The 25,905-nt window shown below is 47.7% G+C and overlaps 1 long non-coding RNA gene across 1 annotated transcript in view; it reads left to right on the forward strand.

Moving 5' to 3' along the window:
* Positions 1-327: 327 nt before the first annotated feature.
* LOC135977845 (uncharacterized) overlaps positions 328-25,905 on the forward strand; it is a 31,396-nt gene continuing 5,818 nt past the window's right edge. Inside the window, exons 1-3 of the long non-coding RNA XR_010595290.1 lie at positions 328-1,077; positions 3,727-3,747; positions 4,134-4,166. This is a non-coding gene — a long non-coding RNA (uncharacterized LOC135977845). The remainder of the gene's footprint in view (positions 1,078-3,726; positions 3,748-4,133; positions 4,167-25,905) is intronic.

A 25,905-nucleotide genomic window follows, 5' to 3' on the forward strand; every position in this document is an offset into this window, starting at 1 on the left:
GTTCTCGGTGTTTGCTGGCATGCAGACAACATCCATTCCTTATCGCTCTTTGTTATCCTCAGGAGAGTGATATCATTCACGGTCACCTGGTTGAAATGGGGCGATTTTATTAAGGGGACATTCAGAGGTGCCCGTTCCTGCTCTGCTGAACAGAAATGTTCCCCGCTGTTAGCCACGCCGTGGGGGGGAGGGGTGAAGTGATCATCCCAGAGATTTGGGGGGGGGTGTTAGTTGGGTTTGTGCTGCATGTTAACCCGGAAACCGCAGCCCCTTTTAAATGGCCAACCCAATGGGTGCTTGGTATGGGAAAGGAGGGTGCTACTGTTTGAAACCATTCCCACATGTTAAGAAGGTTAAAAAAGCCAAAAGACTGTGGCTTACCATGGCTGCCTGCAAGCCAAAATCTGTTGCCTGGCACTGCGTGAGTGATCTCTCACACCAAACCGGCAGGCCCTCAATATAAGAGGAAAAATGTGACCTTGTAACGAAAGTACATGTGCTGTGTAATGTGAACAGCAAAATTTAACGTGAAAGAGTGTACCCATTGTTCTCTAAAATGTGTCTTTTTTAACCACCTCTCCCTTCTCCTCCACCAGCTGCAAATGTTTCTCCTTCACAGAGGCTAGTGAAGATTAGAAGGAGAAAACGGCAGACTCGGGATGATATGTTCTCGGAGCTCCAGATGTCCTCCCACGCTGACAGAGCACAGCAGAACGCATGGAGGCAGTCAATGTCAGACTACAGAAAAGCACAATATGAACGAGAGGAGAGGTGGCGGGCTGAATCGCGGGATGAACAGAGCAAGTGGCGGGCTGAAGATGATAGGTGGCGTCAGCTTGCAGACAGAAGGCAAGAGTCAATGCTCCGTCTACTGGAGCATCAAACTGATGTGCTCCAGCGTATGGTTGAGCTGCAGGAAAGGCAGCAGGAGCAGAGACCGCCGCTACAGCCCCTGTGTAACCAACAGCCCACCTCCCCAAGTTCCATAGCCTCCTCAACCAGACGCCCAAGAACACGGGGGGGGGGCCTCCGGCCACCCAGTCACTCCACCCCAGATGATTGCCCGAGCATCAGAAGGTTGGCCTTCAATAAGAGTTAAAGTTTTAAACTGTAGTGTGTCCTTTTCCTTCCCTACTCCCCCACCCATCCCGGGCTACCTTGGCAATTATCCCCCTAGTTGTGTGATGAATTCATAAAGAATGCATGAATGTGAAGTAACCATGACTTTATTGCCTCTGCATGTGCTGCTCGAGGGTGGGAGGGGAGGGTGGGGTGGTTGGTTTACAGGGAAGTAGAGTGAACCGGGTGGGGTGGGGGCGGACGGTTCATCAAGGAGAAACAAACAGAAGTTTCACTCCGTAGCCTGGCCAGTCACAAAACTCATTTTCAAAGCTTCTCTGATGCGCACCGCGCCCTGCTGTGCTCTTCTAACCATCCTGGTGTCTGGCTGCACGTAATCAGCAGCCAGGCGATTTGCCTCAATCTCTCACTCCGACATAAATGTCTCCCCCTTACTCTCACAGATATTGTGGAGTGCACAGCAAGCAGCAATAACAATGGGGATATTCTTTTCGCTGAGGTCTGAGCGAGTCAGTAAGCTGCGCCAGCGCGCTTTTAAACATCCAAATGCACATTCTGGAAAAGACCTTTCCAACACTCAGCTGGACAGCATAGCAGAGTTCATCAAACAACTGGGGTTAAAACCAGGAAAAAGAGGGAGGGAAGGAAATGTCTGTGGGGAACATGGCAAGGAGCTCACATGGTTCTGTAAGGAGATTGCCAAAGCTCTTTGTGAAGATTGCAAAGGATCCCCGACTCACCGCTCTCACGCTGTGATTCCCATGGCAAAGGCTGCTCATGGGTCCAAGGTAGGGGTGTTTTGCTAGCTAATTAAATCACTTCAAGGCCCTGTGTCACCCCCTCTCTGGACTGACGCCAGTCTGCTGTGGGTGGGCCTAACCCCAGGATCCCATGTGCTTCTGGGCCTCTCAGACACACTCCCAGCTGCAGACCCCATGTCTGCCACCCTGCTTTGTGGAGTGCTCCTGCACAGCCCAGCTGCCTTAACCCCACGAACCAGTGCTGCTGCCCTGCCAAGCTCCAAGTCACATACACACGCTCCACACACTGTGCAGATTTCCAGCTTGCTGTGCGCACGCTGAGTTCTCAACTGACCCTTTCAGGGACAATGTGTCAGCCGAGTCGAGAACACTGGCCTAGGAAAGGGATTTCTGAACCATGGGCCTTTGTACCAAAAAAAAAAAAAAAAAAAAAAAGCCGCAATCGCGATCTGCGGCGGCAATTCGGCGGGAGGTCCTTCACTCCCAGGCGGAGTGACGGACCCTCCACCGAATTGCCGCCGAATACCTGGAACTGCCGCCCCTGTCCGGAACGGCCGCCCCAAGCACCTGCTTGAGAAGCTGGTGCCTGGAGCCGGCCCTGATTCAGATGTACCAATAGTCAAAAAGGCTATTAGCTGTAATCTGTGCAATTTAAATGAACAAGTCTACAATCCATGATCCCATGGTCCTACACCACTCCAAGCCTAAGACGGGTTGACATATTTTAAGGACAATGAAGCCATCAAAGCCAGATGGAAGGAGCATTTTGAGTCACTCCTGAATCGTGAGTCAACCGTCTCTAATGCCACCATCGAATCTATACCTCAGTGACATGAAAGAGAATCTCTTGCTGATCCTCCTGCCCTCGAAGAAGTAACATGATCCATCATGCAAATGAAGAACAGCAAGGCAGCAGGGCCAGATGCTGATGACATCCTCGTGCACACTAAGACTGACCTTCAGTCCACACTGGATTTTTTTGCACAAGCTCATCGAAGCCTAGGACTCTGACTCAATATTCGGAAGACTAAAGTGCTCCATCAGCCTGCCTCAGGCCTTTTACATAACCCATAAGACAAATATGACTCCTACACTCCTTTAGGGATGCAAACCCAACTGTCTGGAGAGGTACCACCGACAATGCTTCTGGAAGATCCTTCGCATCAAATGGGAAGATTGCTACGCTAACGCCAGCATCCTCACTGAAGCCAATGTCACCAGCACTAAGCAATGATTCTCATGAACCAGCTTCATTGGGCTGAACATTGTGTGCGGATGCCATACTCTCGCCTCCCAAAACAAGCCATCTACTCTCAGATCACCCATGGTCAGAGATCCCGTGGTGGTCAGAGGAAACGCTACAAATAGACACTGAAAATGTATCTCAAGAAAACTGATGTGGACATCACAAGCTGGGAGGAGCAAGCCACCAACTGACCTCAGTGGTCAGCCTCCATCAGGTAGTGGCCCGCTTCGAGGAGAAGCGCCTTTCCCTCAAAGCTGAAGGAAGGAAAATGAACTTTCTCACAATGCGGAGCTGACCCGCTAGGAAATGTCTGTACCTACTGCGGGCAGATCTGTGGTTCCAGGATTGGACTCCTGAGATATCTCAGGACCCATAAGTAAATCTGTGGTAGAGATCATCCGCGAACCAAGGAACTGCCGATGATGATGATTTCAGCTGAAAAATGTTGCCCAACTCTAGTGATAAAAAACGTCACAAGAGAGCATGCCCAAAACAGGAAACAAACAAACAAAAACTGCCTGTGTTTGACTTTGCAAACATAACAAAATGGATGAAGGTAGCAGGGGTGGGGAGAGAACCACTGTACTAAAATTTTTAACAGCTATTACACATTATTAATTCCTCTTTTTTGTCTTTTAGAAGAAATTCTTGCTGAACTTGGTAAGTTCAATTTTTCCTATTCCTTGTTTCTGGAGTCCCCTGAAACCTCTCCCACTAAGGGATGAGGCTTTCCTGACCTGTGCATCCCCCCCAAAAAACAACAGTCCTACATCTCCTTCCTTTCCTCATCTTTCCCCTCCCAATTCTGCCAGATCATCACACCTCTCTGCCCCCAAGTTCTATCCTCATCCCACATAGCCGACTCCTCCCTGCCTTCACTTGACCCCACTTGATCACACGGTGCATTTGAGACAGGTGTGTTTTAAACCACTAACTGTAAATCTGTCCCTCTCTTTCACAAGCACAACACATTGTGTTCAACCGTTGGAATATCACCATAACCATGGCAGAACGAAAGCTCATAATTTGCCTTTTTCTCCTTCTAGCAACCTTGCGATCTGAAATGAAGAAAGACAAAGGTAATTTCTGGGACCAGTGTGGTGTATTCAAAAGACTAGCAAAGGGGAAATAAACACAGCTTCTGCTCTTCCTTTAAGATGAAAGAAGAAGGGCTGAAACACTGTTTTTTAGAATGTGATTGTTCAATATATTAGCAATTCAGGTCCTGCCTAGGACCATGGAGGGCAGAGGGAGGCAGGGAACGGAGCAGAGCAAAGAGGAAACCAGCAAACTGAAAAGGCCAGAGGCTGTCTGGGCAGCAGGCTATTGCTGCTTTGCCGGCTACTGCTGGAGGAATCCTGGCTGCAGGGGCTTGGAACACCTCTATGTTTTCCTGCTGTCATTTCCCCCATCGCCATGTGGCTGGGCAAGGAGGTTACATGGGGCTGGTTCCCCTGTGGTCAGGGGGACTCTGGTTGGGTCTCAGCCCTGGCACCAGGTGCTTTTGTTGCTTCTCAAGCTCTTCTCTCCCACCAGAGAAATGAAGAGCCTGATCGAACATTGTGCCAGCAAAATCAGCTGCCTCAATTGTTCTCCAACCATGTCGTCCGCTCCCTACTCAAATCCCTCCCCTGGCTCCTCTTCTACTTCTGCAGCAAATTGTAGCTTCTCCTTAATGCCAAGGATCAGCACCCAGGAGCTGGATATTTTGTAAGAGGGGCTGCTCTCCTGTCCTGGCATCTGTGGGGTGTCCCACAACCTCAGCCAGAGGTGGATGAATTTCAGGTTCAGAGATGGGCTCCCAGGATGATCAGGGTCATGGAGGGCCTGCCGTAAGAGAGGAGACTAAAAAAACTGAGCTTGTTTTGGGTAGCAAAGGGAAGGCTGAGAGGGGATGTGATTGCTCTTTGCGAATGCATCAGGGGAGTAAACAACATGGAGAGAGATGAACTGTTGAAGCTAACAATCAAATCGACCAAGAAGAAATGGGGATTATCTGGCCTTGAATTCAATTCAGGCTGGGAACTAAAGGTTTCTACCCATCAGAGGAGTGAGGTTCTGGAGCAGACTGCCAGGAAGTGTTGTGAGAGAAAACAACAGGTATTTAAAGGTATTTTCAGGTATTTAAAAGGGTGTCATAAGGAGGAGGGAGAAAACTTGTTCACCTTAGACTCTAAGGATAGAACAAGAAGCAATGGGTTTAAACTGCAGCAAGGGAGGTCTAGGTTGGACACGAGGAAAAAGTTCCTAACGGTCAGGGTGGTTAAACACTGGAATAAATTGCCGAGGGAGGTTGTGGAATCTCCATCTCTGGAGATATTTAAGAGTAGGTTAGATAAATGTCTATCAGGGATGGTCTAGACAGTATTTGGTCCTGCCATGCGGGCAGGGGACTGGACTCGATGACCTCTCGAGGTCCCTTCCAGTCCTAGAATCTATGAATCTATGAAACAGAACTAATGTTAAAATGGAACTTGCTAAGTTTTTTAATAGGATTTTATGAAGGGGCTGTGATGGGGATCCCAGGATGTCACCTGGACTGGGGGACTGCTGAGCCCTCTGTCCCACCACTGGGTGGTTGTTGGCAAGCTACAGACCTCTGGCAGGTTCTGCATTTACACGGATATCCACAGGAAGGGACACACCTAGCTGAGTTACATGAATGCTTCTCCCAGCCACTCATGAATCGTCAGCAGAGAGGCTCCAGCCAATCCTCACAGCTCCCCAGCCTAGGACCCCAGAGCTGAAGTGTCTTGCGCTGGTCAGAAGCCTGAGCAATGTAAGTTCATTACCCAGTCTGCCCCTCCCTCAATGTGGAGAGGACACACACTAACCTTTGTATCCTGAGCTGAGATTTTCCAAGCACTTCAACTATTTTATGTAAAATATAAAACAGATTTAATAACTACAGAAAGATAGATTTTAAGTTATTATAAGTAGCAGACATAGAGATCAAAGTTGGTTACCTAAGAAAGAAAAGTAAATTTGCAATCTGAGTTCTATAAACTAAACAGGATTTGAATCAAGCAGTGTCTCACCCTGACAGATGGTACAAACAGGTCACAGATCTTCAATACAGTGGCTGGGTCTCTCCTCCAGCACCGGACCACCCTCCACAGTTCAAAGTCTTTGTCCGCTAGATGTTTCTTCCAGGTGTTGATGTGACGGGTTGGATCACAGAAACCCCCTTGGGAGCTGCCACCAGATGTGCAAAGACTACCCCTGCTTCTGTTTTCCCTGCCAGCTCAGGACTCCAGCACCCTGTCTTGCTGAGCCAGACACTCCTGTTTGGCTCCACACACAGATCCAGGGTCTGAATCTCCTGTCCCAAAGCTGCAAGTTTACCTGAAAACAGCTCGCAGTAGTGCGCTTGTCTTTAGCACTCAGATGCCCAACTCCCAATGGGGTCTAAACCCAGATAAATCCGTTTTGCCCTGTATAAAGCTTATGCAGGGCAAACTCATAAATTGTTCGCCCTCTATAACACTGATAGAGAGATATGCACAGTTGTTTGCTCCCCCAGGTATTGATACATACTCTGAGTGAATTACTAAATAGAAAGTGATTTTATTAAATACAGACAGTAGGATTTAAGTGGTTCAAAGTAGTAACAGACAGAACAAAGTAAGTCACCAAGCAAAATAAAATAAAATGCGCAAATCTATGCCTAATCAAACTGAATACAGATAATTTCCTCACCAGTTCCAGAGTGTTCCCTTTTACAGGCTAATCTCCTTTTAGCCTGGGTCCAGCAATCACTCACACCCCCTGCAGTTACTGTCCTTTGTTTCAGTCTCCTTCAAGTATCCTGGGGGGGGTGGAGAGGCTCCTTCTTTAGCTAGCTGAAGACCAAATGGAGGGGTCTCCCACAGGTTTAAGTAGACTCTCTCTTGTGGGTGGAGACCTCCCTCCTCTGCAAAGCCCAGCTCCAAGATGGAGTTTTGGAGTCACCTGGGCAAGTCACATGCCCCTGCATGACTCAGTCTTTGCATTGTCCACATGGCATCTTGCATGTCTCCAGGAAGACTTCTCATGTGGATTGGAGCATTCCAAGATGCATTGTTCCCTAAGTGTCTCCTGATCAGGTACTTAACCTGGCAAATTCCTTCCTAAAGAAGCTGACCAAATGCCTCACAAAGCTTACTTAGAAATCAGGCAAGCATACAGCCCATATTCTTAAGCTTGAGTAGAAAATGATATATACGTACAAATAGGATGAATAGATATAGTAGATCACAACCCTTACGGAGATATGTTACATGGCACAGGCAGCATAAAACATATTCCAGTTATGTCATACATACATTTATAAGCACCCCCTCCCCATAAAGCCTTATGGGGTACACTGTCACAGTTGAGTTGTGGCAGGAGTGAAGCCAATCACGATGTCACATCCCTTCTTTTATAGTTTCTTCCAGTTTGCTGCAAAGATCTATGCTTGCGAGGTGGGGGTCTGTATTGGTCAAGTAATCTCCATTGTCTACGTGACCTCTCTGAGAAATCTTCTGGGATGGCTGCTGGGAAAGTGAATTCCCTTTAATGGCCCATCAGCACATCTGGCTACTCCATTGTTGCTCCTGAAAGGCTGGTTGTGGATGTTTCCAACCTCACAACATATTTCAGTAACACACACCTAGCAAAACTTCATAACTTCACATACAATCATAGCACATACAATCCAACAGGATATTAATGTTAAACAGATCAAGAATTTTAAAATGATACTTTACAATGGATACTTTGTAGGAAACATCTCATAATTATATGATGGGGTGAATATAGGGATTTCAGGGGGCTGCTTTGAGGTACAAAGTGCCACAGGAGCTGTCTGTGAGAGCAGGGGACTGGAGTAAGTGCAGGCTTCACTAGGGAAAAGGTCCAGGTGTATATCAAGGTAGGCTGCATGGATGTAGCTAACAGTGAAGTCTGATAATGGAGCAGCAACTCTGCTGTAGTTAGGATTGAGACTCGCAGTTTAAAAGATAACTTTTCTCACTGAGCTAAAACTGATTGAAAACTGCTCTGCCTGATGGGAATGGTATGTTGTGGACATGGTGGGACACAGCTTAAAAGGGGCAGAACTAAGGATGCTTTGAACAGGTGGCATGTAACTTAACTTTGTATTTCCTGGATTTCAGAGGTGTTAGCGCAGTGTACAGTCCAGCCCAAGGTGTGCACCATCATCTCTGACACAGCTGTCATTTCAAATAGCAGCAAAGCAGGGTACAATGGATTTACTGAGTACATGTTGTCGTTTTCAGTCAGACAGTGGAAGAGATAAAATTTTCCATCGAATGGAGGAAATCTGTTTCCCTGCTGTATATTCAAAGCAACGTGCTGTAATTTCAGACAAGAAAGTTTACTTCACACCTTTTGAAATTCAGGAGAATAGCAATGGTTGAGCATCAGAGAGCACAGTTATTTTATAACAGTGCCATTGCTTAGTCAAAGAGCTGAGGTATTCAGATGTAACAAAGGTCAAAAAGTCTATCAGCTACAACCTCTCCAACTTAACGCCTCTGCTCCCTGGTCTGTGCAGGCAGACTGGTTGGTGAATGACAGAGTCAGAGAAAGAGCTGTTGAAATAATTGATTTTTTTGTTTGTCTGGTAGTTATAAAAACTTCAAAACTATTTCATTGTGATTTGGGGCTTTTGAAAACATTGTTTAAATTAAAAGCTAAGTCAGTTTGGAAATGAAGGGCTAGATTTAAAGAGGTGGTCAGTGATAGCAGGGGACTGGCTCAATGATTCAGGTGGTTCCTTCCAGTCCTATGTTGTTAGGTTTCACAAGGTGCCTTAGGCCAGATCTACACCACAAACATCTCGGTATAACTACGTCACTCAGGGATGTGAAAAATTATACCGACCTAACCCTGGTGTAGACAGCGCTTTGTTGACGAGAGAGCTTCTTCATCTCTGCAGTGCTGTACATGTAGACAAGCCATGACGCGTCATTCTAAAAACTAAGGAGCACCTCCTTAGTTTTTCGAATGATGCGTCATGGCTTGTCTACATGTACAGCACTGCAGAGATGATGTCCCTCTGATCACCGATAGCCCAGTTATTAAGTCACTCAGACAAACTGCGGCGGCCCAGCTTTGAATCCCTGCTCTCCCCTTTCCTAGGCGAGTGCCCTAACTGCAGGGCTGCTGGCTATTCTAAGTGGGTCTCTCTCAATCTCTCTGTCGAAGCTGTTCTAGGTGGTATAAATCATTAAATAGTCTTAGGCACAGAGACTGAAACCCAGGAGCTCACCCCTCCCCAGTGACCATCCTAATCCCTACCCTACAGAGCCTACACTTGCTTTCTGGGCCAATGAGTATTAAATATTAAGGTACATAAGTATTTTCATAAATATTCTCTAAGGTATATGAAGTATTAAACATATAAAGGTGACAGCCCTGCCAGAGTTAAGGTTTAGATCAGGCCTGTGTTTGAAGCTGGTCTTTCCTAACTGCTCTAAAATCAGCGTGGTTCCTTGGATTGCCCTGACATATGATGTGGCTCCTGGGAACACAGGTTTCTATTACTGATCCATATTTGACCATTTGACTTTGCAAAAATACAAAAAAGGACAGGGGAGAAAAAATACCTCTATTATGAAACATCTTAACAACTATCATCATTTTCATACATTATTTATTTTTCTTTATTTGTCTTTTAGAGGAAATTCTTGCTAAATCTGGTAAGTTCCATTTTCCCTCTTCCTTCTACCTGGAGTACAGAGAAACACCTCCCACTAAGGGATGGGAGTTGTATGATCTTTTGAAAATTGTTTTTAATGTGGAACCTTAACATTTTATTTCTACACATTTAAGAATCTGATTAAAAAACTAGAAATAAATAAGTTAAAAGGTCTTGTTAGAAATGTTTGCTGACACCTCTTCTTGCTGACACCTCCACAAGCTGTTTTGTTTTCAAATATAGCAATATTTGAAATGTATTCATTGTTATGTTTTTTAAATGTGTGAGAGATTGAAGAGATGAATGAAAAGCATAGTTCCACTTTTTCTACAATGAACTGGAAAAAGTATAGCTATATATATAGCACCACTTAAGAGCTTAAAATAAGAGTCTAGCTAAGGCTTGGTCTACACATGAAAATTCTATCAGTGTAGCTACATTGGTCAGGGGTATGAAAGTCTTCCAGGCCAGTGGAAGAGTGCTTCCATCACCTTAGCTAACATCATTCCCCCTTGTGCTCCGGGGGGAAAGGGGGCTGCACACTCCGGCAGATCAAAGCAAGTTCGATATAACGCGGTTTCACCTATAACGCGGTAAGATTTTTTTCGCTCCCGAGGACAGCATTATATCGAGGTAGAGGTGTATCTGACTGATTTGCAGAATATTGGCTAAATCAGCTAGGGAGAGAAACCTTTCTCTAGACATTGCCCTTCCAGAGATCTGCTTTGTTGGTGGAAGAAACTGTTGTTCTGAGATTATTTATTATTATACCCAGGGATTTCAAAGGAGTTTGAATCCTCCTTTTATCTCTGGCACTAAGTTCACTTTGAAGCTCAGAAGCAAACTCTGAGTGCACCTCAGACTGCTGTAGGAAACAAACAGGATGGTGGGAAAAAGGTCTGGGATAAGTTTAAAGAATTATCATTAGTGCAGCCCTGTGGGTTTGGGTGAAATATAACACACCCAGAGCCTTCTGCACTCAGGCCCAGATCCACAAAGGAACTTGGGCACTATGCCTAACTTTCAGCTAGCCCCTCCCCTCCCCCCCCGTGGCATCTACAAAGCCTCAGTCAGGCCCCTAGGCCCCTGATACCATGTGTGGGGAGACGTGAGGCCTATGAATGTGATTCACACAAACTAGGCAATGAGAGATGCTCAGAAGTGGAGTGTGACCCTTGCTGGAGAAACACAGCCCAGCCCTGGACAGTGCTGCAGCGGCGTGGCTCCAGCAGGGCCTGAGCTCCCGCCGCTCGGCCGCAACTCGCAATCCCGCCCCTTACCTCGCGGCTCTGAGCGGGAGGAGCTCAGGCCCCGCCCGAGCCATGCCGCTGCAGCGCTGTCCAGGGCTGCTCCTGGATGCGGCGCGCCGTGGCGCTGGGGGATGGGGGAAGGCAGAGGTGGGGGGGAGCCTATGACGTTCTCGTGGGGGCCCCTGCGGGGCCTGGGGCAAATTGCCCCACTTGCCCCCCCAGGCAGCCCTGGCTATAGGAAAGAGAAGACATGAGGGAGGAAGAGGACACAGGAAGTGAGGGGCAAAGTCTCACATCCCAGGTGGTGGTGGGTTTTAGCCAGACCCAATGGAGGTAGTGATGTCATCTGGGTCCCACATTCTGGCCTGGTCTGGTCAGGTGCCTTTCAGGCTCAGGATGACAAAGATCCAACGGTGTCATGGGGGATCCCGGGGTTCCAGGGGACAGTGGGGGTGGCAGCCATGATGATGCAGCTCACTCCATTCAGTTACCCCTCCCCCCATCAGCAGTGAGTCTCAGACTCTCCTGCCACAGGCTTTTCTTTCAAGAACCCCAAAGGGAAGGGAGAGGTGGAATAGCTCTGTTCACTCATTATATTGTCCACCAATTACACCCAGTTTCTGACACACCAATTTTGGTCTCCTTAGTACCAGTCCCACATGTCGCTTGTTCACCAGGCATGAGCTTAACTCAATCCTTGAGTTATAGCAGGAGGTCTCTGTCTGAGCTATTTCAGTCTGTTTCACTCCCCTTTCAACCCCTTTCCTCTCAACTAGGGTGACCAGATGTCCCGATTTTATAGGGACAGTCCTGATTTTTGGGACATTTTCTTATATAGGCTCCTATTACCCCCCACCCCTGGTCCCGTTTTTCACATTTGCTCTCTGGTCACCCTACTTTCAACATTTATTACCATGGGTTACTGTGACTTTTGATGAGCTCTCACTCACGTCTGCCAGCGGCGCTCACAGTCAGGGTCAGCCTGTAGGGACAGTTATCACAACGGGGGTTGAAGGGAGGGGGGGTTTCTGCCTTCACCCCTTGGTGAGGAGACGAATATGGGGAATGAAGGGACGGCAAGGGGGACCCACCTGTCACTGAAAGGGGGGTTCATGACAAGTACAGTTATAATAGTTTTCAGTCTTATAACACATTTACGATCTTTTCAACTTAAAATTACCTATCCCCTCCCCATTCTCTGCCCCCTATTTCAGCTCCTACTGTCCTCTACTGCAGTCCTTCCCCTTCCCCCCACTCCCTACCCCCCCTTCAGCTGCTGTCCCCCTTCCTGTCCCGAGGTTTTTTAACCCATTCCCTTGAATTCCCCACAGTGCATGTGACTCTGGATCCAGACACAGCTCATCCTGAACTCATCCTGTCTGAGGATCGGCGGGGTGTGAGATGGGGAGACACACGGCAGGACCTGCCCAACAATCCTGAGCGATTTGATCGTTGGCACTGTGTGCTGGGCTCTCCAGGGTTCACCACGGGGAGTTGGTACTGGGAGGTGGAGGTGGGGGATGAGGAATTCTGGGCCATCGGGGTGGCCAGGGAGTCTGTGTGGAGGAAAGGCTGGATCGGCATTTCCCCTGAGGAGGGGATCTGGGCCATGAATTGGTGGGGATGGGTGTCTAAGGTTCAACCTGCCCCTCAGAGCACCCTGCCCCAGAGCAGCTGGCACCGGCAGGTTCGGGTCTGTCTGGACTATGAACAGGGGCAGGTGGCATTTTTCAGTGCTGATAATGAGGCCCCGATCTTCACTTTCACTGAGGCCTCCTTCGCTGGGGAGAGAATCCGTCCTTTCTTTCAGATGAACTCCCAGCTCAGACTGTGTCCCTGAGATGGAGGGACGGGGGTGACATTCACCCAGGGCCGTCCTTAGGCATACTCAGCATACACAGCTGTGTAGGGCACTGGAAAATTCGGGGCACCTCCTGGGTCTTAGTGTCCACCCCCGCACCTTCCTATCCCTGTTCTGACCCTTCCTGCAGGCTCCCACAGCTGGCTGCTGCAGCGTGGTGTCTCTTACTCCGGAAGGGATCTAGTAACTTAAAAGTGAAAAAGCCTCCAGCCTGCCAATCCTATTAGCACAACATTGAAACTGTTAAAGAGCCATTCGAGTGGTAATGAAGCCATTTAACAGGCATTTGCCAACCCCTAGGTATATACTGTCAGGGTACGTCTATACTTACTTCCTGGTCCGGATGTAAGCGATCGATCTTCTGGGATCGATCCCGGAAGTGCTTGCCGTCGACGCCGGTACTCCAGCTCGGCGAGAGGAGTACGTGGCATCGACAGGGGAGCCTGCCTGCCGCGTCTGGACCCGCGGTAAGTTCGGACTAAGGTACTTCGAATTCAGCTACGTTATTAGCGTACCTTAGTCCGAAGTGGGGGGGTTAGTGTGGACCAGGTCTCAGTTTCTGAATTTACTGACAAAAACAGTTGTGCATTACTGTAATATTTACTCAGAATATGTTAGTCTACGGGACCTTATTTTTAAAGCAAATTTTAAACTATTTCATTAGAAGATTGCTGAAGATTATGAAATCACATCTCTAAAAAATCCTTGCATAGAGTTTTAGATCCACGATCTGAGTATTCACCTTTAGCCTCACATGCTTGGCTCTTCAGACATATAGTTTTTAAAATAAATCCTTCAAAAGACCACTCTTATCTAAAATACATATTTTAATTTTAGTTACTATAGTACAAAAAACTTGTTTCCAAAGTCTCCCTGTCCTTTCTGTCCATCCCTTTCTCCCTTCACCCCCCTGTTGAAGAGAGGCTAGCCCTTAAAGGGACAACGCTTTCCTTCCAGATAGCTGGACAAACAAGTTTCCCTTTCTTTACCTCTGAACTATTTGATGAACTAGTTTTAAGAGAACCCTCCAGCACAATCAGTACCTTAGTAAGATTTAAAATCCTTTGTTATGCCTAAAATCTTTGGAAACATAAAGTTGGTGAAATTTCATAAACATGTCTGGTTATGGAGATAACACAAAATAAATTAGTGTTCCCTTTTTCTAAAAGCAATGAACATTGTTATGAACATACTAAACCTCTGTGACTGATTAATTTAAAATAATGTCTTTGTTTCAGTCAATTAAAAATGTAGTAATCTAGAACGATTACTTTATGATCTGTTGAACCGTAATATCCTGTTGGATTGTCTCTGCTATCATTGTGTGTGAAGTTATGAGGTATTGCCTTTTGTGTTACTGAAATATGTCATGGGGTTGGGAGATGCCCAAAGCCAGCCTTTCAGTAGGGACAAAGGAGCAGCCATCAGTGGCCAGACAGGAGTTAAGGGCTCATCAACACTCAATCCACTATCCCAGAGACTTTTCGGAGAAGGCACGTATGCCATGGGGATACGCTAACCCACGTCACAGCAAGAATCTTTCGAGCAGCCGGAAAAAAGTATAAAAGAGGAAGAGTGACATCATTACTTGGCCTCTCTCCCTGCTCAGCTCAACACCTGGAAGATTGTCTGAAAGACAAAGGCTTTGTCAACACCACTTCTGTTGGTAAAATTTCTGTCGGTCAGGGGTGCGAAAAAAGAAAGCCCTGACAGACAACTGTCACAGACAGAAGTGCTGATATGGACAGCGCTATGTTGGCAGTAGAGGCTCTCCTGCAGAAATAGCTAACGCCGCTCATTGGGGGTGGTTTAATCATGCCAGCAGGAGAACTCTCTCCTATCGGCAAAGCGTGGCTACATGGGAGACCTTACAGCGGCACATCTGTAGCGGTACAGCTGTGCCGCTGTAAGGTCCGTAGTGTAGCCGAAGACTTTGAAGGAGGGAGTTTGGTCCCAAGCTGGAAAGGGGTTCAGTCTGTGTATTGGAGAACTGGAAGCTGCTTGTACCAGCTCTTAGGGTGAGACACTGCTTGATTCAAATCTTGCTTAGCCTCTTTAAGTTAGAATTAAGACCTCTGCATCTGCTACTTATAATCACTTAAATCAACTGTTCTGTAGTTAATAAACCTGTTTGATATGTTACCTCAAACAGTGTGTTTTGTTTGACGTGCTTGGGGAATTGCAGCTCAGACTACAAAGGCTGATGTGTGTCCATTCCACACTGAGGGTGTGGTGAACTAGGTAATGAGCTTACACTGGCTAGGCTGCTGACAAGTGCACAATGGTACAATCCTGGGGTGCAAGGCTGGGGAGCTGGGGGGAATTGACTGGAGCCTCCCTACTATGGCTCATGAGTGGCTGGGAGAGTATTCATGTAATGCAGTTGGGTGATGTTGTAGGAGCAGCAGTGATCTGTATGCTATGTATAACCTGTATGCTCAAAAGGTCTGTTACACTTTCCCCCACCCCTCCCTCCTGGAATGCTTGTGGGATGAATGGATTGGTTGAACAGCTGGAAGATCAGGAGAGCTCCCAGGTAGACTCATAGACTTTAAGGTCAGAAGGGACCAGTATGATCATCTAGTCTGACCTCCCGCATGATGCAGGCCACAAAAGCTGACCCACCCCCTTTCCCTTGACTCAGCTGTTGAAGTCCCCGAATCCTGTGATTTAAGGACTTCAAGTCGCAGAGAATCCTCCAGCTAGCGACCCCCGCCCCATGCTGCGGAGGAAGGCGAAAAACCTCCAGGGCCTCTGCCAATCTACCCTGGAGGAAAATTCCTTCCCGACCCCAAATATGGCAATCAGTAGAACCCCAAGCATGCAGGCAAGATTCTCTAGCCAGACCCTCATTGACCATTGATACTATTTACCAGTGATGGCACGCTGTTGATTAATTGACTAAAATCATGTTATCCCATCAAACCATCCCCTCCATAAACTTATCAAGCTTAATCTTAAAGCCAAAGAGGTCTTTCTCCCCCACTGTTTCCCTCGGAAGGCTGTTCCAAAATTTCACCCCTCTGATGGTTAGAAACCTTTGTCTAATTTCAAGCCTAAACTTCCCCACCACCAGTTTATATCCATTCCTTCTCGTGTCCACATTAGTACTGAGCTGAAATAATTCCTCTCCCTCCCTGGAATTTATCCCTCTGATATATTTAAAGAGAGCAATCATATCCCCCCTCAGCCTTCTTTTGGTTAGGGTAAACAAACCGAGCTCCTCGAGTCTCCTTTCATACGACAGGTTTCCATTCCTCTGATCATCCTAGTGGCCCTTCTCTGTACCCATTCCAGTTTGAGTTCCCTTTTAAACATGGGAGACAAGAACTTGCACACAGTACTCCAAATGAGGTCTCACCAGTGCCTTGTATAACGGAAGCAGCACCTCCTTATCCCTACCAGATATACCTCGCCTAATGCATCTCAAGACTGCATTAGCTTTTTTCACGGCCACGTCACATTGCCGACTCATAGTCATCCTGCGGTCAACCAGGACTCCGAGGTCTTTCTCCTCCTCCGTTACTTCCAACCGATGCGTCCCCAGCTTATAACTAAAATTCTTGTTAGTCATCCCTAAATGCATCACCTTACACTTTTCACTATTAAATTTCATCCTATTTCTATTACTCCAATTTACAACGTCATCCAAGTCTCCCTGCAGAATATCCCAATCCTTCTCCGAATTGGCAATACCTCCCAACTTTGTGTCATCCGCAAACTTTATCAGCCCACTCCTACATTTGGTTCCGAGGTCAGTAATAAATAGATTAAATAAAATGGGACCCAAAACCGAACCTTGAGGAACTCCACTGGTGACCTCCCTCCAACCTGACAGTTCACCTTTCAGTATGACCCACTGCAGTCTCCCCTTTAACCAGTTCCTTATCCACCTCTGGATTTTCATATCGATCTCCATCTTTTCCAATTTAACCAATAATTCCTCGTGCGGTACCGTATCAAACGCTTTACTGAAATCGAGGTATATTAGGTCCACTGCATTTTCCTTATCTAAAAAGTCTGTTACTTTCTCAAAGAAGGAGATCAGGCTGGTTTGGCACGATCTGCCTTTCGTAAAACCATGTTGTAATTTGTCGCAATTGCCATTGACCTCAAGGTCCTTAACTACTTTCTCCTTCAAAATTTTTTCCAGGACCTTACATACTACAGATGTTAAACTAACAGGCCTGTAGTTACCCAGGTCACTTTTTTTCCCTTTCTTGAAAATAGGAACCACATTAGCTATTCTCCAGTCCAACGGTACCACCCCCGAGTTTGGTCTAAATCTCTTTCCTACTAACCGTTTTCCCTTTCTCGGGATACAGGCCTCCGACAGCTCCTGCAACTTCAACTTAAAATAATCCCAGGCGCCATCCGCCTTTAGATCCATAAATATGTTAGCCCAATCCACTTCCCTTACCAGTCCCCTTAATTTATTAAAATTAGCCTTTTTGAAATTGTAAACCCTAGTCTCTGATATAATTCTGTTAATCTTTCCATTTAGTTTAAATCGAATTAGCTCATGATCACTCAAGCCAAGGTTGTCCCCTACAACCATTTCCTCAACGAGGTCCTCACTACTCACCAAAACCAAATCTAAAATGGCCTCCCCCCTCGTCGGTTCAGCTACTACTTGATGAAGGAATTCATCAGCTAGCACGTCTAGCAACATCTGAGCCCTATTATTGTTGCTAGCATTTGTCCCCCAATCTATATCCGGGAAGTTAAAGTCTCCCATGATTACACAGTTCCTATTAGTATTTACTTCCCTAAAATCATTAAATAGTTCTCTGTCCATATCCAGGGTAGTCCCGGCTGTCTATAGCACACCCCAAGCACTATCCCGGGGAGGCTCTAGTAGTTCTTTTACCCAGTGTGAGTATTGCCCAGACAGACTCCGTCTTATCCATTCCATCAGTTATTATTTCTTTACAGTTTACCTCATACAATGCTACCCCCCCACACCTTTACCTTTGTTCCTATCGTTCCTAAACAGCACATACCCTTCCATATCTGTACTCCAGTCATGACTACTGTTCCACCAGGTTTCGGTTATTCCTACGATATCCGGTTTCATTTCTCGGACCAGGAGCTCCAATTCCTCCATTTTGTTACCTAGGCTTCTCACATTGGTGTATAAACATCTTAATGTATGCCGTTTAGCCTGTCTCCCATCAGTTATGCAATTTGGTATGGACCCCTTGCTGTTCATCCCCCCTCTCCTTCTTATAGCCGGGGGGAAGGGTTTGGACATATCTGTTCTTATCTCATCACCCTCCTTTTCAATGTTGGAATCTGGCGTGGAGATTAACTGGACATCTCCCAACCGTCTCCCCCAGATTCCTAGTTTAAAGCTCTTTTGATGAGATGAGCCAGCGTCCCTCCCAGAAGTCTATTTCCTTCCCTACTCAGGTGAAGTCCATCCCGTGAGAACAGTTGTCTGTCCCCGAAAGCCTCCCAGTGACCATACATCCCAAAGCCCTCCTTATAGCACTACTCCCTTAGCCAGCTATTTATCCTCACAATCCTGTCAGCCCTTTGCTGCCCTTCTCTAGGAACAGGCAGAATCCCACTGAAGATGATCTGAGCCTCGATTTCCTTGAGCGTCTTCCCCAGTCTGGCATAATCTCCCTTGATTCTCTCTAACGAGAACCTAGCTGTGTCATTTGTTCCTACGTGAAGGATTATCAAGGGGTTCTTACCTGCTCCTTTTAGGATCCTTTTCAACCGCAGGTCCACATCCCGTATCTTAGCACCCGGTAGACAGCACACCCTTCTGTTCTCTGGGTCCGCCCTGGTCACAGGCCTTTCTAACCTCCTCAGTAAGGAGTCCCCAATCACGTAAACCTGCCTTTGCCTGGCGACAGTGCGATCTACTAATCTATCCTCTGTTCCCTCTAGTCGTAACCCGTGTCCGTTCCTATTTTCCTTTATACTCCCCCTTGTGCCATCCTGTATCCTCCCGGGGCCCAGATTTGGTGCTGTCTCCATCAACTCCTCCCCTCTCTCTATTGGGCTAGCTGCTCTTCTCTTCTTCCTCACCCTCCCACCTTCAGTTACCACCTGCTGCCCCCCCTCCTCGCTATCCAAACACCCAAACCTGTTCCTGAGTTCTATTTCCCCTTCACTAGCCCTCCTTTTCCTTGGCCTGCTTCTCATGGTCACATGCTTCCACTGCCCTTGTTCTCCCTCAGATATTCCCCCCTCACAGACCTTAGCCCCTGCTTCCACCTGAACCCCTGAGCATTCCCCTTCAGCCCCTCCTTGCCTTTCCTCCATCAGCTGCTCGAACCCCCTTCTAAACTCTACCCGGGTATCTACCTGCATCTCCAACCCTCGGATCTTTTCTTCCAGCAGCTCTATTAGACGGCACTTCATACAGACATACCTCTGTTTAGGCTTCCCCCTTCTAGTACCATGTACATACCGCAGCTTCCACATGCAATCATCTGCATTGTGTCCCCTGCTGCTTGGCTCATGGCCGCTGTAGTCTCTGCCCAGTGCACCTGGGGAAACAGAGCACACGGGACACCGCGCCCTCCTGCCTCCCCTTCCGCCTCCCCCTGCAAACTCCCACTCAAACTCCCCAGTTAGCAGCCCTGTTCACTGCCTCCTGTGCCACTGCCTGGCTGGGCGGCTGCTTTTATAGGCCCCCTAATCAGCCAAGCTCCGCCCCCTACTCAGGGCTCGGCTGCCCTCCCAGCACAGTGCCCCTACAGGCCTCTACACACACAAGCACTACAAAGACAGACACAAGTACAGATACCTTCTCCTCCAATGAGACTCCCACTCAAACTCCCCTGTTTGCTGCCTCCTGTGCCGCTGCTCACAGCTGTGCCGCTGCCTGGCTGGGCGGCCGCTTTTATAGGCCCCCTAATCAGTCAAGCCTCCGCCCCCAAGCTCCGCAAGGTGTCTGGGACTCTAATTAGGCAGCGTTCACACACCCAATGCATGGACACTGCATGGGCGCGGTGTGTTCTGTACTCCATTCCCCCAGGTGCTGTGGGCAGGGACCGCAGCAGCCATGAGCCAAGCAGCAGCAGCAGACAGAATGCGGATGGCGACATGTGCGAGCTGTGGTATGTATATAGTCCTAGCAGGAGACCTGGAACTAAGGTATGTGTGTATGAAGTGTCGCCTGATAATGTTACTGGAGGAAAAGATTAAGGGGCTGCAGATGCAGGTAGATACCCTGGTGGAGTTTAGGCGGGGGTTTGAGCAGCTGATGCAGGAAAGGCAAGGGAGGGCTGAAGGAGAATGCCCCGTGGCGGAGGTAGAGGCAGAGGCAGAGGACGGTGAGAGGGGAATGGAGGGGGGAGAACATGGGAGGTGGAAGCATGTGACTGTGAGAAGTAGGCCAAGGAAAAGAAGGGCCAGTGAGGGGGGAATAGAACTCAGGAATAGGTTCGAGTGTTTGGATAGCGAGGTGGAGGGGCAGCGGGTGGCGACTGAAGGTGGGAGGGTGAGGAAGAAGAGAAGAGCAGCTAGTTCAGGAGAGAGAGGGGAGGAGTTGATGGAGACAGCACCAATTCTGGGCCCCGGGAGGATTCAGGAAGGCATAAGGGGGAGCATAAGGGAAGATAGGAACAGGCACAGGTCAGGACTAGAGGGATCGGAGACTAGATTACTAGATCGCACTGTTGCCAGGCAACGGCAGGTGTATGTGATTGGTGACTCTTTACTGAGGAGATTGGACAGGCCTGTGACCAGGGCGGACCCGGAGAACAGAAGGGTGTGCTGTCTCCCGGGCGCAAAGATACGCGATGTGGACCTGCGGTTGAAAAGGATCCTAAAAGGAGCAGGTAAGAACCCCTTGATAATCCTTCATGTGGGAACAAATGACACGGCTAGGTTCTCGTTAGAGAGGATCAAGGGAGATTATGCCAGGCTGGGGAAGACGCTCAAGGAGATAGAGGCTCAGATTATCTTTAGTGGGATTCTGCCCATTCCGAGGGAAGGACAGCAAAGGGCTGATAGGATTGTGAGAATAAATAGTTGGCTAAGGGAGTGGTGCTATAAGGAGGGCTTTGGGATGTATGGCCACTGGGAGGCTTTCGGGGACAGACACCTGTTCTCGCGGGATGGGCTTCACCTGAGTAGGGAAGGAAATAGACTTCTGGGAGGGAGGCTGGCTCATCTAATCAAGAGAGCTTTAAACTAGGAAGTTTGGGGAGACGGTTGGGAGATGCACAGTTAATCTCCACGCCAGATTCCAGTATGGAAAAGGTGAGTAAAAGGAGAGGAGACATAGCCGGGGAGATGAGATTGGACATAGGAAGGACAGGGGGGACGGACACAAGGAGGCCCGCAACATATAGTGCTGCTAATGGGAGACGGGCTAAACGACATACATTAGGGTGTTTATACACCAATGCCAGAAGCCTAGGTAATAAAATGGAGGAATTGGAGCTCTTGGTCCAGGAACTGAAACCGGATATCGTAGGAATAACGGAAACGTGGTGGAATGGCAGTCAAGACTGGAACACAGATATGGAGGGGTATGCGCTGTTTAGGAAAGACCGGAACAAAGGTAAAGGTCGGGGGGTGGCCTTGTATGTCAATAGTGAAATAAACTGTAAAGAAATAATAGTGGATGGATTAGATAACACAGAGTCTGTCTGGGCAATACTCACACTGGGTAATAGGACTACTAGAGCCTCTCCGGGGATACTGCTTGGAGTGTGCTATAGACCGCCGGGATCGACCCAGGATATGGATAAGGAACTATTTAATGTGTTTAGAAAAGTAATTACTAACAGAAACTGTGTAATTATGGGGGACTTTAACTTCCCGGATATAGATTGGGGAACAAACGCTAGTAGCAATAACAGGGCTCAGATGTTCCTAGAAGTGCTTGCTGATCAATTCCTCCATCAAGTGGTAACTGAACCGACGAGGGGGGAGGCCATTTTAGATTTGATTCTGGCAAGTAGTGAGGACCTTGTTGAGGAAGTGGTAGTAGGGGACAATTTGGGCTCCAGTGATCATGAGCTAATTCGGTTTAAAATACATGGAAGGAGTAACAGAATTAAATCAAAGACTAGGGTTTATAATTTTAAAAAGGCCAATTTTAACAAACTAAGGGGACTGGTAAGGGAAGTGGACTGGGCAAACGTATTAATGGATTTAAAAGCAGAAGAAGCCTGGGATTACTTTAAGTTAAAGATGCATGAGCTGTCGGAGGCCTGTATTCCAAAAAAGGGAAAAAGATTACTAAGCAAGAGATTTAGACCGAGCTGGATGAGCGACCAACTCAAAGGGGCGATTAGGAAAAAACAGAAAGCGTATAAAGAGTGGAAGAGGGGAGGGATCAGTAAGGAAATGTACCTAAGTGAAGTCAGAGAATGTAGAGATAGAGTGAGAAAGGCCAAAGGCCGTGTAGAGTTGGACCTAGCGAGGGAAATTAAAAGCAATAGTAAGAGGTTTTACAGCCACATAAATAGGAAGAAAGCAAAGAAAGAAGAAGTGGGACCGCTGAAGTCTATTGCCAGAGAGGAGATTAAAGACAATCTAGGCATGGCGCAATATCTTAATGAATATTTTGCATCGGTGTTTAATGAGGCCAATGAAGGTATTAGGGATACTAGCACCACTATAGAGGGGCATTCAGGATGGGGGATTACCGTATCCGAGGTGGAAACAAACCTTGAACGCCTTAATGGGGCTAAGTCGGGAGGACCGGACGATCTACATCCGAGAATATTGAAGGAATTGGCGCGGGAAATAGCAGGCCCGTTAGCGATAATATTTAATGAATCTGTAAACTCGGGGGTGGTCCCGTTAGACTGGAGAATAGCTAATGTGGTTCCTATTTTCAAGAAAGGGAAAAAAAGTGATCCGGGTAACTACAGGCCTGTTAGTCTAACATCTGTAGTGTGCAAGGTGTTAGAGAAAATTCTGAAAGAGAAACTAGTTGAGGACCTGGAGGGTAGTGGCAATTGCGATAAATTACAACATGGTTTTACGAAGGGCAGATCGTGCCAAACGAATCTGATCTCCTTCTTTGAGAAAGTAACGGATTTATTAGATAAGGGAAATGCGGTGGACCTAATATACCTGGATTTCAGTAAAGCGTTTGATACTGTACCCCATGAGGAATTATTGGTTAAACTGAAAAACATGGGGATCGATATGAAAATCCAGAAGTGGATAAGGAATTGGTTACTGGGGAGAATGCAGCGGGTTGTATTAAAGGGTGAACTGTCGGGTTGGAGGGAGGTTACTAGTGGAGTGCCTCAAGGTTCGGTTTTGGGACCCATTTTATTTAATCTATTTATAACTGACCTCGGAACCGATTGCCGGAGTGGGCTGATAAAATTTGCGGATGATACGAAGGTGGGAGGTGTTGTAAATTCGGAGGAGGACAGGGATATCCTGCAGGGAGACTTGAATGAGCTTGTGAATTGGAGTATCAGAAATAAGATGAAATTTAATAGTGAAAAGTGTAAGGTGATGCATTTGGGGCTGACTAATAACAATTTTAGTTACAAGATGGGGACGCATTGGTTAGAAGTAACGGAAGAGGAGAAGGACCTAGGGGTTCTTGTAGACCGCAGGATGACTATGAGTCGACAATGTGACGTGGCGGTGAAAAAAGCCAATGCTGTCTTGGGATGCATTAGGCGAGGTATATCTAGTAGGGATAAGGAGGTCCTGCTTCCATTGTACAAGGCGCTGGTGAGACCTCATTTGGAGTACTGTGTGCAGTTTTGGTCTCCCATGTTTAAAAAAGATGAACTCAAACTGGAACGGGTGCAGAGAAGGGCCACTAGGATGATCAGAGGAATGGAAAAGCTGTCGTACGAAAGGAGACTAGAGGAGCTTGGGTTGTTTAGTCTGACAAAGCGAAGGCTGAGAGGGGATATGATTGCTATCTTTAAATATATTAGAGGGATTAATACAAGGGAGGGAGAAGAATTATTCCAGCTTAGTACTAACGTGGATACCAGAACGAATGGATACAAACTGGCCGTGGGGAAGTTCAGACTTGAAATTAGACGAAGGTTTCTGACCGTCAGAGGGGTGAAATATTGGAACAGCCTACCGAGGGAAACGGTGGGGGCGACGGACCTGTCTGGTTTTAAGATAAAGTTAGATAAGTTTATGGAGGGAATGGTTTAATGGTAAAACATAGTAGTCAAGGAAAGCCAAGCAATGGTGGGTAAATAGTATAATGGCTAACGGGGTCGGGCTGAAGACTCTTGCCTATATGCTCGGGGTCTTACTGATCACCACATTTGGGGTCGGGAAGGAATTTTCCTCCAGGGCAGATTGGCTGAGCCTCTGGAGGTTTTTCGCCTTCCTCCGCAGCATGGGGCAGGGATCTCTAGCAGGAGGGTCTCTGCCGATTGCAGTCACTAAAAACAGGATTGGAGACTTCAACAGCAGAGTCCAGGGAAGGGGTAGGGACGGTTTTATGGCCTGCAGCATGCAGGGGGTCAGACCAGATGATCATAATGGTCCCTTCTGACCTTAAAGTCTATGAGTCTATGAGTCTATGAGACACTGGCTGAGGTGGAGTGTGACCAACCAGATGCAGCCAAGTCATCTCTAGTCACAGGCCATGAGGAGCAGGTCCTTAAAAGGGGAAGGGGCCATGTGCTCAGCAGTGCACTCACAAGCTTGTACCTCCCGTGAAGGCCCTTCGCCCGGACCGCCTGGCCAGTGGTTCACCGCATTGCATTCCATCATGCCTCGGGAAGACTTACCTTCATCGCACAATCCATCGCTATGCTGTGGGACACTTACGTTGAAGGATCCTGACATCTCCAGTGCCATGCCTGTCCTGGGAGCATGAGTATGCAAGTGTGAATGTGACACCACCCTCTATTTTGAGCTTAGCTATCAATATAATAAACGTACTGCTTTCTGCCAAACTCTGGTGGGTCATTAGTCCTCCCTAAGCTCACTAGCTGACCCAATTTCGGGTAACAGGTGTGTCCCTGCCTGTGGATGGCTGTGTGAGTGCAGGGCCTGTCCGAGGCTTGTAGCTTGACATTAGCACCGCAGTGTGAGGGACGGCCCAGGCAGGTGGGGTTGGAGGGCTCAGCAGTCCCACAGTCCACGTTACACCTCAGGGACCCCGTTACAACCTCCCACCATGGGTGTGGGGGGAGGCATTGAGCAATGCTTCAGCTGCTGCCTTTGCAATTGGCTCACAGTTGCTAGCATTCACTCGCTGCTGTCACCCACCACTGCTGTTGTTCACTCTGCTGCTCCACCCATTTTTGTCATGGCCCGCTGCTGCCACCACTTTCTCCGCTGCCACATTCGGAGGTTCTGTCACTTACCCAGCTCTCAGGGATTTCAGCCAGTAGTGGGGAACCTCCCTGCTGGTGCAGGCTGGACAGTCCCTTTCACTGTAACATGGCCCCACACCAGGTCTAAGGCTCAGCACCTACAGCTGGTTAGCAGTGATTGCAGGGGTAGTGACCACAGAACAAAACAAGGGCTCACCACTGAGACTAACCAGCTCTGTCTTTAAACAAGGGAGAGACCACTCTTAGCCAGAGCCCACACCACCAGAAAAGAATTCCCGCCTCCACCCTTGTCTCTCTTTCACTGGGATTTGGCAACTCTACCCCCTGCTTAGCAAGTGAGAATCCCTGCGTGACCCACTCACTCAGGGGCCTGCAAATCACAGTTCTGATGCCCTTTGCTCACACACTCAGGATAACAACATTTCATTGCCCTTCCACTCAAATACTAGAGTGATTTGTAACCCAAAACCAGCCAAAACTGATCATTTTGGCAGAGCAGCTCCCTCTGCTGCATGCCTAGGCAGTGTAGGTGTGTCTGTGCAAATACAATCTGCTCCTGAAGTCTTTTCCCCCCAGGAGCAGTCAATGGGCAGATGATGGCGGGCCAAATCCGGACCACCAGATGTTTTTGAACAGACCCAAAATCTTATAATTATCATTGTTGTTATAATGTCTTTATTATTTTCTCCGGAGTCTGGACCTTGACTATACCTTGACCAAGAAATTTGGCCCTTGACAAAAAATAATTGACTACTCCTGTTC

The sequence above is a fragment of the Chrysemys picta genome, unplaced genomic scaffold (genome assembly GCF_011386835.1).
Source record: "Chrysemys picta bellii isolate R12L10 unplaced genomic scaffold, ASM1138683v2 scaf43, whole genome shotgun sequence".
Classification (NCBI taxonomy): domain Eukaryota; kingdom Metazoa; phylum Chordata; order Testudines; family Emydidae; genus Chrysemys; species Chrysemys picta.